The sequence below is a fragment of the Chrysochloris asiatica genome, unplaced genomic scaffold, assembly GCF_000296735.1.
Source record: "Chrysochloris asiatica unplaced genomic scaffold, ChrAsi1.0 scaffold00171, whole genome shotgun sequence".
Taxonomy (NCBI): Eukaryota; Metazoa; Chordata; class Mammalia; order Afrosoricida; family Chrysochloridae; genus Chrysochloris; species Chrysochloris asiatica.
This window is the reverse complement of record NW_006408689.1, coordinates 4,896,065-4,910,860: the sequence shown is the minus strand read 5'-3', so window position 1 is coordinate 4,910,860 and position 14,796 is coordinate 4,896,065. Positions and strand designations below refer to the sequence as shown.

At 39.3% G+C, this 14,796-nt stretch overlaps 1 pseudogene; it reads left to right on the top strand.

Annotated features, from left to right (window-relative positions):
* The first annotated feature begins 404 nt into the window (after positions 1–404).
* The window catches only part of LOC102827822, a 96,502-nt pseudogene continuing 82,110 nt past the window's right edge, over positions 405–14,796 (top strand).

The following is a 14,796-nucleotide window of genomic DNA, read 5'->3' as shown; positions in this document are numbered from 1 at the left end:
ACTTAATAGAAGATTTAGTGAAGACCAAAGTACTATAATAAAATATACAAAGACATGTAGTTAGAATACCAAAAGGGAAGAATATGCTTGGCATTTCTCATGTGCAAAAAACTGAAGAAAAAAATTTAAGCCTCAAGTTACAATATTGAGGAATTCCATGGGCAAAGTGGAGTCCTGGTGTGGTGCTATAAGATAGCACTGGACTGCTAACCATAAGGTTGGCTGTTCAAACCCACCAGTCGCACCTCGGAAACCCTACACAGGGTCGCTATGAGTTGGAATGGAATCGATGATGCTTAAAAACAACAATGAGCAAAATATTGAGCAATGCAGGATGCATCAAAAAAAATAAATAAATAAAAATGGAGGGACAGACTGACGATCAACCTCATTGTGGGAAGTGCATGGAAAGAATGGCGCTGAGGTGGGCCTGGAGATAGATGTCCTGGTTCTACTACCAGTACCTGCTTTTCTTGGCGCTCTACATGCTGGAGCCCTGGGAGTGGACTGTGTTCAATTCGATTCTGCCTTCTGTTGTGGGGATGGCACTGTACACAAGATATGTCTTCATGCCACAGCACATCATGGCATTATTGCACTACTTTGAAATTGTACCATGATCACATGTGACCAACATCCAGAGGTTCCTCAAAAACCAGCCTCTGAAGTTGGAATGGGACTTCACTGGATGTCATAAGAAACTACTAGGTGTCATAAGCAGTCTTCTGAATTGTTGTTGTTGTTGTTAAGTACAGTAGAGTCGGTTCCGACTCATAGCGACCCTATACAGGGTTTCCGAGGCTGTAAATCTTTATAGGAGCAGAAAGCCTTCTCTTTCTCCCACGGAACAACTGGTAGTTTCGAACTGCTGACCTCGCGGTTCGCAGCCCGATTCGTAACCACTACACTACCAGAGCTCCTTAGCCTTCTGAAATATGAGGGCTCAAATTCATGAGTAGGACAGGAAAATAATCCTAACTTGTGTTGTGTTCTTAATTTTAAAAAAGGCTCTTGTATAGTAACTTTTGTCTATTTTAACATTGTAGTCATTTGTACTTTAATATCAGTATTTTCTCAATCTTTGTGACTGTTTCAATATTACCCCATGGAAGCTTTTTTAAATATAACTGAGTACATTTTAATTGCCTTCTACTTTTAAAACATTAAGTCATTAGATGGCATTAGTGCTGTTGCTACTATATAGCATATATGTCATCCTTGATATATTTGTACACTTGACCAAAGTTTTTTAAGAAACAATAAAGATATGGGCAAGAGGGAGGGTAGGGACAATACTTTATTGAGCACTATTTACAAAAGACTTACCTGTAAATTTGAACTCAGGAGTACAGTTTATTTAGACTCGACTCTATTTAGCAGTTTTTGCTTTAAAACTATGAAAGCTTTTCTTAACAATGAAAAACAGATCCTCCTAAAGTTAAAATAAAGGAATATTTCACCTTTTAAATATTTAATTCTTATTAGAACTTATTTCCAAAATACTTACGATGATGATTCTTATGACCAAAGGTTCTCAGTTGGCTAGGTAATATTATTATGTAATGCTTATATACTATCCTGGTGTGGCCCTGTGGGTTAATGCACCAGACTGCAAAGTCGTTTGAACTGTAAAGTTGGCAGTTCAAGCTCACCAGCTGCTCCTCGGAAACCCTATACAGAATCGCTATGGGTGGGAACCGACTCAACTGCACTTAACAACAACAACAATATACTATAGTGTTTTAATAGAAAGTAAATCAATTTCCTCAGAGGGTCACTGTTAACAGTGTGCTTCCTTAATTTATTTTCATGATTGTTCATGATCGTAATGGGTGCTGTAAATGCATTTGCACATTTCAGTAAGATACATTGAGATGAATTGTAGTTAAAAACTAGAACAAAAAGGAATGTAAACTTGGTTAGCATCCTTTCATCCTTTGTATTTTTTTTTTAATGTTTCTATTCCTTAAATGTAAAATGACTACCTATTTTTTTTTTAATGTAAACTCATTAAATTCAAAAAGAGAGAGAAAAAAATAAAAGATGGAGGGACTACATGGAGTCACCATATCAAACAAGAACTGATTGCCCTTTAATTACCATTTTAAGAGGAAGTTTATGATCAAGAACTGATGTACTGAAAGAAGTCCAAGCTGCACTGAAGGCATTGTCAACAAATAAGGCTCTAGTTGAGATATTTCAACAATTAGATGCAATGCTGGAAGTATTAACACATCTATGCCAAGAAATTTGTAAGACAGCTGCCTGGTCAACCAACTGAAAGAGATGAATATTTCAGTCCATTTCAAAACAAGGTGATCCAACAGGATGTGTAAATCAACAAACAATATCATTAATATCACATGCAAATAAAATCTATCTGAAGGCAGTTTAAAAATGATTACAGCCATGCAATGACTGGAAACAAGCAGAAATTCAAGCCTGATTCAGATGAAGATGTGGAATGAGGAATATAATTTGCTGATGTCAGATGGATTTTGGTTGAAAGCCAGAATGTTTGGAGAATACCAGAAAGACATTTACCTATGATTTATTGTCTATGCAAAGGGATTTGGTTGTGTGAATCATAATAAATTATGGATAAAATTGAAGAGAATGAGAATTCAAGAATGCTTAATTATGCTCATTAGAAGCCTGTGCATAGACCAAGATGTAGTCATTCAAACAGAACAAGGAGATACTGTATGGCTTAAAATCAGGAGAGGAATGCACCAGGGTTGTATTCTTTCACTATACTTATTCAACCTGTATGCTGAGCAAATAATACGAGAAGCTGGGTTATATGATGAAAAATATGGCATCTGGATTGGAGGAAGACTCATTAACAACCTGCAACATGCAGCTAATATAACCTTGCTCGTGGAAAGTGGAGAGGACTTGAGGCACTTACTGATGAAGATAAAAGACTAAAGCCTTAAGTATGGATCACACCTGAACATAAAGCAAAAAAAAAACAAAAACAAAACAAAAAACTTCACAACTGCACTAATAATCATCATGACAAATGGAGAAAATATTGAAACTATCAAGGATTTCATTTTATTCGGATTCATAATCAGCGCCTATGGAAACAGCAGTCAAGATGTCAAATGATGAGTTTGCAAAAGACCTTTTTAAAATGTTAAAAGCAAAGATGTTGAGGAACAAGTTGTGCCTAACCCAAGCTATGTTATTTTCAGTTACTTAACTGTGTTAAAACTGGACAATGAATAAGAAAGATCAAAGAAGAATTTATGTTTTTAAAGTATGGTGGAGGCAAAGAATATTAAATAAGTCATGAACTTCCTGAAGAACAAACAAGTCTGTCCTGGAAAAAATACAACTTGAATGCTCATTAGAAGTGAGAATGGCAAGACTTCATATTTTGAACATGTCATCAGGAGGGACCAGTCCCTCAAGAAGCACATGCTTGGTAAAGTAGAGGCTCAACAAATCAGAAGAAGACCCTCAATGCGATAGATTGACACAATGGCTGCCACAGTGATCTCAAGCATAGCAATGTCTTCGAGGAAGATGCAGAACTAGGCGCCATTTTGTTTCGTTGCACATAGGGTTGCTATTAGTTGGAACTGACTCAATAGCACCTAACAACAAAAGCAACCTATTGTTTAAAAGCACTGACAATGAGGAGCATATTTACTTTACTAATGGAGTCCTGGTGTGGTGCTGTGGGTTAATGTGCTGGACTGCAAAGTCGGTTTGAACCACAAGGTCAGTAGTTCAAGCTCACCAGCTGCTCCTTGGACAACCTATGCAGGGTCACTCTGGGTCAGAACCAACTTGATGGCACTTAAGAACAACAACAGTGGAGTATTTTGTTTCACATTATACTATTGGAGTCCTACTGTAGTTTTCTAGGATAAGCCCTGACTATTAGCCACAAGATCAGTGGTTCAAACCCACCAATGTTTGGAAACTGTACACAGGGTTATTGTGAGTTGGAACCAACACTTAACAACAGCACTAATGGAGATATTTTGATATTTGACAGGTCACAAACTTGTAACAATTATGACCCTATTCCTTAATTTAATTTCTATTTCTCTGACAACCAGACCATAATCTAGTCAATTCTAAAATTGTATCAGTAATTTAAAGGCCTCTGTCCCGTTGTTAATTTTTTTGTGAAGTGCTGTCAGGTAGGTTGTGACTCATAAAGACCCTGTGTAGAGTTCCCGAGGAGCAGCTGGTGGGTTTCATTCACCAGTGTTGAGGTTAGCAGTTTAGTGCTGATCCTACAGCTCCATACCAGGACTTCAGGGTTGGTTTTTGTTGTTGTTTTTTGCTTGTTTGTTTGTTTGTTTTTCCTTTCCTACCCGTAGGAAGACTTACAAGTTCAACAAGTCATCTGGGGTGGGTCTGGAGGACCTTCCTAGGCAACATGGCATCTGGTGTGGGCTTGTGGGAGGTCTTCCTTAGAAACATGATCTCTGGGGTAAATTTGTAGGGTTACATATTAGAGAAATGGGAGATACGTGGGCCTCTTTGTATCTGTTACTGCTGATATCATCTGAGATGTGCCATGTATTTTGGGTCTTGGCCAGTCTCCACCTCTCCAAGTTGGCATCTGCTAAGATGAATGATGCTTCATTAGACCCCTGTCTGGAAACTCCTGGCCATATCTCCTTCTACAGTGGCTGCTTGCCCTGGCCTCAAACTTCTTGAACACTTTTTTTTTTTTTTTTTTTAATCTCTCCTCTCTCATTTCCGCTTATAGCTCCACCCCACGTAGCTTACTTTCCAGAGACAAGGTGAAGAGAGATTTGTGAGATTGGCCATCTCTCAGAACCCAAGATGGAAAATAGGCCTAGTTTCAATCCCACTATCCCACTATCCCACTTTCAGTCTAGGCATAGTGTCTACCCCAAACTAGGGCCGTTCACCAATCCCTCAGCTCTTTCTTATCCTTACTATCTCTTAGGATCATAATTTTTGGTGAGGGTAAGGAATGGAAACCCAGGGAAATCTGTTTGATTACTATCATTTTTTCTGTCTTACCCCAGGATGTTGTTGTTGTTAGGTGCCATCGAGTCGGTACCAACTCATAGAGACCCTATACCCAATAGAACGAAACGCTGCTCAGCCCTCGGCTAACCTCACAATTGTTGCCACACTTGAGCCCATTAATGTTTCCACTTTGCCAATCCATCTCGCTGGGGTTTTCCTCTTTTTCTCTGACCCTCCACCTTACCAAACATGATATCCTTCCCCAGTGACTGGTCACTCCTGACAATATGTTCAAAGTATGAGAGACAAAGTTTGGCTATCCTGGCCTCCAAGGAGCATTCTGGCTGAACTTCTTCCAGCACAGATCTGTTGGTTCTTTTGGCAGCTCATGGTACTTTCAATATTCTCCCCCAACACCATAACTCAAATGCATCAATTCTTCTACTGTCTTCCTTATTCACTGTCCTACTTTCACATGCATAAGAGGTTATTTAAAATACCATGGCTTGGGTCAAGCTTACCTTAGTCCTCAAGCTGACATCTTTGCTCTTCAACATTTTAAAAAGGTCTTGTGCAGCAGATTTGCCTAATGAAGTACATTGTCTGATCTCTTGACTGCTGCTTCCATAAGTTTGATAGTTGATCCAAGAAGAATGAAGTCCTTGACAACTTCAATCCTTTCTCCATTGATAAGAATGTTGTTTATTGATCCAGTGGTGAGGATTTTTCTTTTCTTTACATTTAGATGCAATCCATACCAAAGGCTATGGTCTTTGATCTTCATCCGTAAGTATTTTAAGTCCTCTTAACTTTAGGCAGCAAAGTTGTATGATTTGCGTATATCAAGTTGTTAATGAGTCTTTCTCCAATTCTGATGCCACGTTTTCTTCATATAACCCAGTTTCTCAGATTATTTGCTCAGCATACAGCTTGAATAAGTATGGTGAAAGAATACAACCCTGTCACACATCTTTCCTCAATTTCCTACCCCAGGATAAGTGACTTTTAAATTTTAAAAAACTTATGATTTGCCCCTTTGCTCCCTCATCTCCTCTGAAATTGCCCCCAGTAGAGTCTATATTTTTAATGGTCCTGAAGCAAGATGCTCAGGGGGTCACAAGGCTAAAATAATATAAAGGAACAAAGCCTCACATGGGTAATATATCAAATTATTATCCCACTGTACAAAGAAGTATGTGGGGATTTGATACATGGCTATTAAATAAAAAACATATATGATCCTAGAACTTCGGTTCCCTTCTTTAAAAGCCAAAGACAAATGGTCCATCAAAAGGTCTATAAAGTTACAACTAGACAGTCTTGAAAACCACACGTGCCTATGGAACCATTAAAGCATGCATCATTTTAAAGAGCAATGTAAAATTGGAACCCTCAGAAGTGAATTTCACATCTGGGGACATCTCAGTATTATAAGATAAAAAGTAGGTAACTCCAAAGGCTCATACTTCAGTGGTAATTAATTTTAGCAATAGTTACATTTAAACATTGCTAGTAGCTTGTCAATCATTATGGTGTATTTTTAGTGTTCTCTTTCCTAACACACAGAGGCAAAATTTATAATATAAGGATCATTAAATAAAAAATGCAAAATGTCATCTTTGACGCATACTGATTGATGTAAAATTGACTCAAATCAAGGCAGTTTATGGCTTTCTTCCAGCAAGTGCTTTCAATACTCAAGAGTTCCATACAATAGATTTGCTTTTCAGAATGGGTTTTTTTTGTTTTGTTTTTTTTTATAGTCACTTACAACCAGCTGCCTGGTTATTATTTAAGTTTATCTTTCCATTAGGTTGTAAAAGTTTGACAGACATGTGGCAAAATCTGTTTTGGTGTCTTGATCTAAAGATTACTGTTTCCGGGGTTGCCACGGATGCTAGCTTCACATGCTATGGGATGAAAAGCACACAACAACAACAACAATAAATGCCTATGACTTTTCCTGAAGTTTGGAGTCATATCATTTGGAAAAGGGAGACAGGTCTTGGGCCAAGCCCCCTTCCATGACTACATATTTGGAACGGGAAGCTTCTCTGTGGTTGGAGAAATGATTGATTGCTTGATATTTATTGAGCACCCATGGTGAGTTTGGTTCTCAATATATATGAACACATCAATAGTTTTCTTTCCCAACCAGGAGCATCCTCAAGATGCTGCCTACAGTATTTTCCAAAATTCTGACCTGGAGTCATTTCTACGTCCTTTCAGGATGAATATAAACAAACAAAGAAAATGAGGTAAACTTGGTTTAATCAGAAGTTTCTATCCTTCACATAGGTACCCAGGTACCTTCTAGCACTGCATCCAGCCTCTGAATAGAATCAGAATTGCTCCTCATCATAGGTGAAGTCTGAGGGAGCCAAATTTTTCATGACCTCCGTGACAACCATTGGTATATTTCAGAGCAAAGATCATCTGGATTTGGGAGGAATCTTACGATTTCTATCACGGCAGAAATAAAAGCTCCAGGCTTGGCAAGTCTGGTGAATGGTCTCTGCTTCCAAACTGACTGCCCTGGAGGATTGCTCTCCTCTGTACTAGATGATTTCATTAATTGGTGTCTACCTCATAAGTCTGGGTTATTTATTGTAAAACCAAATAGGGACCATATGACTCTGAAGACTTGATCAGACCAGGCTGTGTGGGCCAGATACTGAGCAGATCAAGCTTCACAGCATTCATCTGTCACAGTCCATTTTTCACTTGCTAAATCAGCACTATGCAAATCTTCCCCTAGCAATACTCACCTACTCAAGAACCCTTCTCCTTCACCTTCAACATCTGTGGAAATTTTTGAGATATGGGCACATAAATTTTAAGTCTTTAAACATGCACTTAGAATTTTAGAATGGGGAAGAAAATTAACACTTGTCTTTTTTGAGCCCCAATTTAATATATGATGAAGCTGAAATGAAATGACTTGTCCAAGCTCACAGAGCCAAAGTGACACCAACAGGAGAACATTGTTATTGCATAAGTTATACAATGTATAGAAGTTATATAGGAAACAACCCACTTCTTATCTTATTTTGTTCCCAGAAACTTGCTACCAAATCACCTTATTTAATAAGTTACAAAAGCAATGCATCATGTAAACAAACACGCAAGCAAGAAGTAATATGTTGCTGTTAAGTGCTGTTGAGTCAGTTCCTCATCATAGCGGCCCTGTATAGAGTTTCCGAGGAGCAGCCGGTGGGTTTAAACTGCCCACCTTGCATTTCAAACCAATCTTTCAGTCCAGTGCATTATTCTGCAGTGTCATACCAGGATACCAAAAAGTAATATAGATTTAGGAAAATTAAGAAGATTCCACCTTTTCTACTCAAATAACTACTGTTAATATTTTGATTCAGAAAACCTAGACATCGAAAACACATGGCATTATACAAAACTAGAGAGTCTAGAAAATCACACGTGCCTAAGGAACCTTTAAAACATGCATCATTTTAAAGAGCAATGTAAAAGTGGAGGCCTCAGAAGTGAATTTCTGAGGTTAGAGTGCATTAAAATTGGTAAAAGTAAATAGACTTAGTGATGGAACTCCCTTACTTCATCCAACAAACACAGATTTAGAAGTTGCAGTGGTTATATAGGGAACCACTTTGTTGTTGTTGTTGTCAGGTGCCATCGAGTCGGAACCGACTCATAGCGACCCCATGCACAGCAGAACGAAACAATGTCCGATCCTGGGCCAACCTCACTACCGCTGCCACACTTGAGTCCATCAATGATGCCACCTGGCTGATCCATCTCGTTGGGGGTCTTCCTCTTTTTCTCTGACCCTCCACCCTACCCAGCATGACATCCTTCTCTAACGTTTGTTTCCTCCAGACAATATGTCCAAAGTAGGAGAGACGAAGCTTAGCCATCCTGGCCTCCAAGGAGCACTCTGGCTGCACTTCTTCCAAAACAGATCTATTGGTTCTTTTGGCAGCCCATGCATGGCACTTTCAGTATTCTCCTCCAACACCACAACTCAAAGGCATCAATTCTTCTACGATCCTCCTTATTCACTGTCCAGCTTTCGCATCCCCTCAAGCTGACATCTCTGTTCTTCAATACTTTAAAAAGTTCCTGTGCAGCAGATTTGCCCAGTGCAATACGTCGTCTGATCTCTTGACTGCTACTTCCGCGAGTGTTGATAGTTGATCCAAGAAGAATGAAGTCCTTGACAACTTCAATCTTTTCTCCATTGATAAGAATGTTGTTTATTGGTCCAGGGTAGGGAACCACTAGACCTGTTTAAAACACAGCCCTCCCTCAGGATATGTAACCATAAATTCTTATTTGGGTTCTAATTTGCTATACCAGGTCTCTATATTTAGGAATAGTATCTATTGACAATCCTGTGTAGTTGTTGTTGTTGTTAAGTGCCGTTGAGTCGGGTCCGACCCATAGCGACCCTGTACAGGGTTTCCGAGGGTGTAAATCCTTACGGGAGTAGAAAGCCTCATCTTTCTCCCGCGGAGCGGCTGGTAGTTTCGAACCGCTGACCTTAAGGTTCGCAGCCCGATTCGTAACCACTACGCTACCATATACAATACTATATTTAGGAATAGTATCTATTGACAATCCTGTGTAGTAGATGTCTATTATTCTGCATTAGTTTCATTTCTTTCCTTCACCATACCTGTACTCCCATATGTGGATATTCACACAGGTTAAAGAAATGGGTTTAATGAACAGAATAGTTAGGTAGATAACAAGCATCAAATCTTTGAACTTCTACGTGTCCATGAGCATTATTCACCTCTCTGGAAATGGAGAAAGAATGTCCCTGACCAGGGTTTTCATTCAATACTTCTGATGTATTATCTTGCAGCTAAGCTTCCAAGCATCCATGTTGTCTGGAATGCTTAAGTACTCCATTTTAGCCTCATTTAAGATCTGTACTTGTCTCTTCTTGATGAGAGGAGTGATCATTTAATTACTAAGGTTGGCCACTAGTTCAAGCATGGTGGTGGTGGTGGTTATGTGCCATGGAGTCGGTTCCAACTCATAGTGACCCTGTACAGTGTTTCCAAGCAGGGAAAAAACTCTCTTACAGCTCCATTCCTGAGTTGTTGCTATTTTTATTTCTCTCTAGTACGCCCCTTGTTGCAAAATACTGTTGCTGTTGTCAAGTGCCATTGAGTCTGTTTTGACTCATCATGACCTTGTATAGTGTTTCAGAGGAACGGCTAGTGACTTTGAACCACTGACTCTGCAGTTCAAACTGACCTTGCAGTCCAGTGCTTATCCTACAATTCCACACAAAATACTAATAGGGAAAAAGTAGATGCTTTATAGGTGGTTGGTGCAGAGTCGGGAGGGACTTTGGAAGCAAAGAAAAACACAAATTCCTACTTCTGGGATCAAAGTCAGAAGTAAGTCTTAGACATTTCCGTTCAGTTTGTCTGACACTTCCTCTAGTGACACAAGAGTCCTCACTGGTTACATCTGGGACACAAAGTAGGAAATGACTAAACCAAAAACAAACAAACAAAACGAATCCCTGCCATGGAGTGGGTCCTAGGGGACAGAGTAGAGCTGCCTCAGAGGGTTTTCAAGGCTATAAATCTTCATGGAAGCAGATTGCTACAACTTTCTCCTGTGAAGCAGTTGGTGGATTCAAACCATTGACCTTTCAGTCAGCAGCCCAGTGCTCTAACTACAGCACTACCAAGGCTTCCTTAGGAAATGACTGGCACCTTCAAAGAGGTAAAAAGTGCTAAAAAGTTAGAGAGGGGTGTGCATGTTTCCATTTGGAAGTGATATAAGATCTGGGACTTGAAGGAGGATTACAGTTTGGAAACAGTAAAGTAAGACGAGAAAGAACCACACTACCTAAGATCTGGAAGAACAGAGAATGAAAAGATAAGTTGGCCAGTTTGATGGAGGTTCTGAATTCCTTAAGAGGAATCATGGAAGATGAGTCTGAAAATATTTCACATATCAGGGTCATTGGAAGGTCAGGCCAAGGATAATGGGGAGGCAGTGATCCGTGTTCTATTTATACTGAAATAGAACTTTATCATCCAATTTCCAAGGATCATGGATCTGACCTTGCTCATTTCCCATCTACTGAATACGACCATATGCAAACTGTTCTAGATGAATGGATGTTTATTCAATGATCTCAAATCTCTTTAGGAAAGCCAGCCCCATCTGATCACATGCTGCCTCTATATTTGTGTTGAGTCTGTATTTGGGTCTTTCTCATTGTGTATGAGAAAAAGTATAAAATAGGGCACAGATAACATTTGACCATTCCATGTCTATACAGGGGGAAAGTGCCAACTTAATTCTGTTTTGATTTTTCATCATGTGTGACTTGATCTGTGGGCTGAATTTCCAGAGCCACAATTGTGCCAAGACTCATTAGTGTTTAAGGCCTACTCATGTCCAAATATGGATCTCTCGTGTTGTGTGTTGACCATGTGCCTGGGTCCAACTGTCCAATCCAGGGTAGACTCCTCGCCAGAGCTCTAACAGACACAACATAGACTAGCATTATGTGATGTATAAACAATTTTGCCTGGAATGACAGCATATGAATAGCTCAGCTGGTAGACTCTTGAGCAGGAAGTATGATGTAGCCTGTGAATGACTCCTCCTAAAATCACATTCTAATTGTTCCCTGCCAACTCTAATCTAAGTCTCCAAATTAAGGACAAGGAAGTGTTTAACTTCTCTTTGGGGCTTCCAGATTTCACCATTTTCTAGAGACAGACAGATAAAGAGTAGTGTGATAGAAAAGAGAGCAGAAATTTAAAAAGATATAAACCATGAAGGAAGAGAGAAAGGAAGACAGAAGAAACAGACAAAAGAAAGATGAAGACTCTGAAAGAAAAAAAATCAAAGAAAAAAAAAAAAGAGGAGTTGGAAGAAGTTGGAAGAGGAACCTGAAAGAATGTAAGTTGTTGCTATTGTTGTTGTTAAGTGCCATTCTGACTCATAGTGATCCTGTATAAGATTTCCAAGGAATGGCGGGTGGGTTTGAACCACCAACCTTGTGGTTAATAGTTAAGGGCTTATCCTACAGTACCACACCAGAACTCTAACAGTGGGAATCAAGAAAACTCCTAAGAACAAGGACCATCACTTAGGAGAATCAAATAATTTTACCACCTAGTTGAGGTGACACCCCTTAACTACTTTCTATTTCAGGGAGTACATGGATTATCTCCTCAACCATGCCCTAGCATTGTTGTTGTTATTAAGTGCTGTCGAGTTGATTCTGACTCATCGTGGTGCTGTATAGGGTTTTGAGAGTGGTTAGTGATCATCCTACAGCACTACACCAGAGCTCAGACAGTGCTTATAGTAGTGTGGTGACGGGGGGTGGGGGTGGGGGGGGAAGGTTGCTACCTTCATGAATTGTCCAAGTGGCAGCATCAATGAACTCAAGCATGGCAACAATAGTGAGGTTGGTCCAGGATCGGACAGTGTTTCATTCTGCTGTGCATAAGGTTGCTATGAGTCAGTACTGACTCGATGTCAGCTAACAGCAACAACAACAGCCTTCATGAAGTCATAGTCTAACAAGTTTGATCTCAATACATGTGACTGGTTACTTCTTTCTGCTTCTATTATTTGGTTATATGGAATCTTTCATTATATAGAAATTATCTCAAAATAATTCTATTTCGTGTTTAAAACTTTAAAAATATATATACATGAGGATCCCTGGTGACACTGTAGGATAAGCACTGGACTGCTAACTGAAAGATAGGTAGTTCAAACTTTCCAGCCACTCCTCAGGAGAAAGATAAGGCTTTCTGTTCTTGTAAAGATTTATGACCTCAGAAACCCTACATAGGATCCTTGTGAGTTGGCATCCACTCAGAAGCAGTGGGTTTGATTTTTGGTTATACATATACATATACACATACACATGTTATTGTTGTTGTTAGGTCCTGTCAAATTGGCTCAGATTCATAGAGACACTCAACGCACAAGAGAAGAAAACATCCTGTGCCATCTCACAATTGTTTCTTTGAGTCCATTGTTGCTGCCACTGTGTTGGGGGAGTCTTCCTCATTTTCATTGATTCTCCACTTTACCAAGCATAATATCCTTCTCCAGGGACTGGTCCTTGCTGACAACATGTCCAAAGAACAAGAGATGAAGTCTGGCATCCTCAGTTCTAAGGAAGCTGTACTTCTTTCGAGACAGATTTATTTGTTCTTCTGACAGTCCATGGTGCTTTCAGTATTCTTCTCCATAATCATAATTTAAATGCTTTGATTCTTCTACAGCCGCTGTCTTTATTCATTGTCCAATGTTCACATACATATGAGGTGATTGAAAATACCTGCCAGGCACAGTTTAATCCTAAAAGTGACTCAGAGGTCTTTTGCAGCAGAATTACCTACTGTACCTTTTAATTCTCTGACTGCTGCTTCCATGAATATTGATAATGTAACTCAGCAAAATTAAGTTTTTGACAACTTCAAACTTTTCTCAATTTATCATAATGTTATTTATTGGTCCAGTGATGAGAATGTTTATTTTCTTTACATTGAGGTGCAATCCATACTGAAGGCTGTAGTCTTTGATCTTCTGTAAGTATTTCAGGTCCTCTTCACTTTTAGCAAGCAAGATTGTGTCACCTGCATATCTCAGCTTGTTAATGAGTCTTCCTCTAATCCTGATGCCACATTTTTCTTCATGTAATCCAGTCTTGGATTATTTGCTCAGAATACAGATTAAATAATTATGTTGAAAGGATACTACCTTGGTTCAAACCTTTCCTGATTTTGAACCATTTAGTATCCCCTTGTTCTGTTGGAACGAATGCCTCTTGATCTATGTACAGGTTCCTCATGATCAAAATGAAGTGTTCTTGAATACCTATTCATTGAAATGTTATCCATGGTTTGTTGTGATTCACACAGTAGAAAGCCTTTGCAATAAAGCACTAGTAGATATTTTTCTCTTCTTTTAGCAAAAATCCAGCTAATTAGCAGTGATATCCCTCATTCCACATCCTCTTCTGAATCTGGCTTGAATTTCTGGCAGCTCTTTGTTGGTATACTGCCGCAAACATTTTTGAATTATCTTCATCAAAATTTTACTTGAGACTCTTCAATGATAGCCAAAGTCTATTGGGTCACTTTTGTTTGGCAAGGGCACAAATAGGGTTCTCTTCCATTAGATTCGACAAGTGGTTGTCTTCCAAATTTCTTGGCATAGACGATTGAACACTTTCAGTGCTATATCAGTTTGTTGAAACATTTCAGTTTGTATTCTGCCAATTCCTGGAGCCTTGTTTTTTGCCATTGTCTTCAGTGCAACTTGGACTTCTTCCTTCAGTATCGTTGGTTCTTGATCATACGTTACCTCTTAAAATAGCTGAATATAAAACAGTTCTTTTGGTACAATGGATCTGTACATTCTTTTCATCTTTTTTTTTTTTTTTTAAGTTTTTGTTGTGAATTGAGTGATAGTTTACATGAGGGAACGTCAGTTTTACATTCATCCCATAGTATTCGTTTCATTGCAATGATTACAATGCTTACATAACATTCCCTCTGTTATTTATTTATTTATTTTTGGATGTGCACCAAAACATTCAGGAACATACAATCATTCAAACAGCCAAAGAGCACACCCTGCAAGCCTGCCCCTCGGCCACCAGCACACATCCCTTCTCCCACCATGAGTCTAGAGTCCTCAGCTGCTCCGTCTCTCCATGTCATCATTTTTGCCTCCATCTCTGGCATTGCCGCTTCTCTGGATAGGGTCCCACACTCTGCTGCTTCTCTTCTCCCTTGATGGTCCCAGGGTCAAGTTCAACCACTCACCCCTTTTGGCTACAAAACT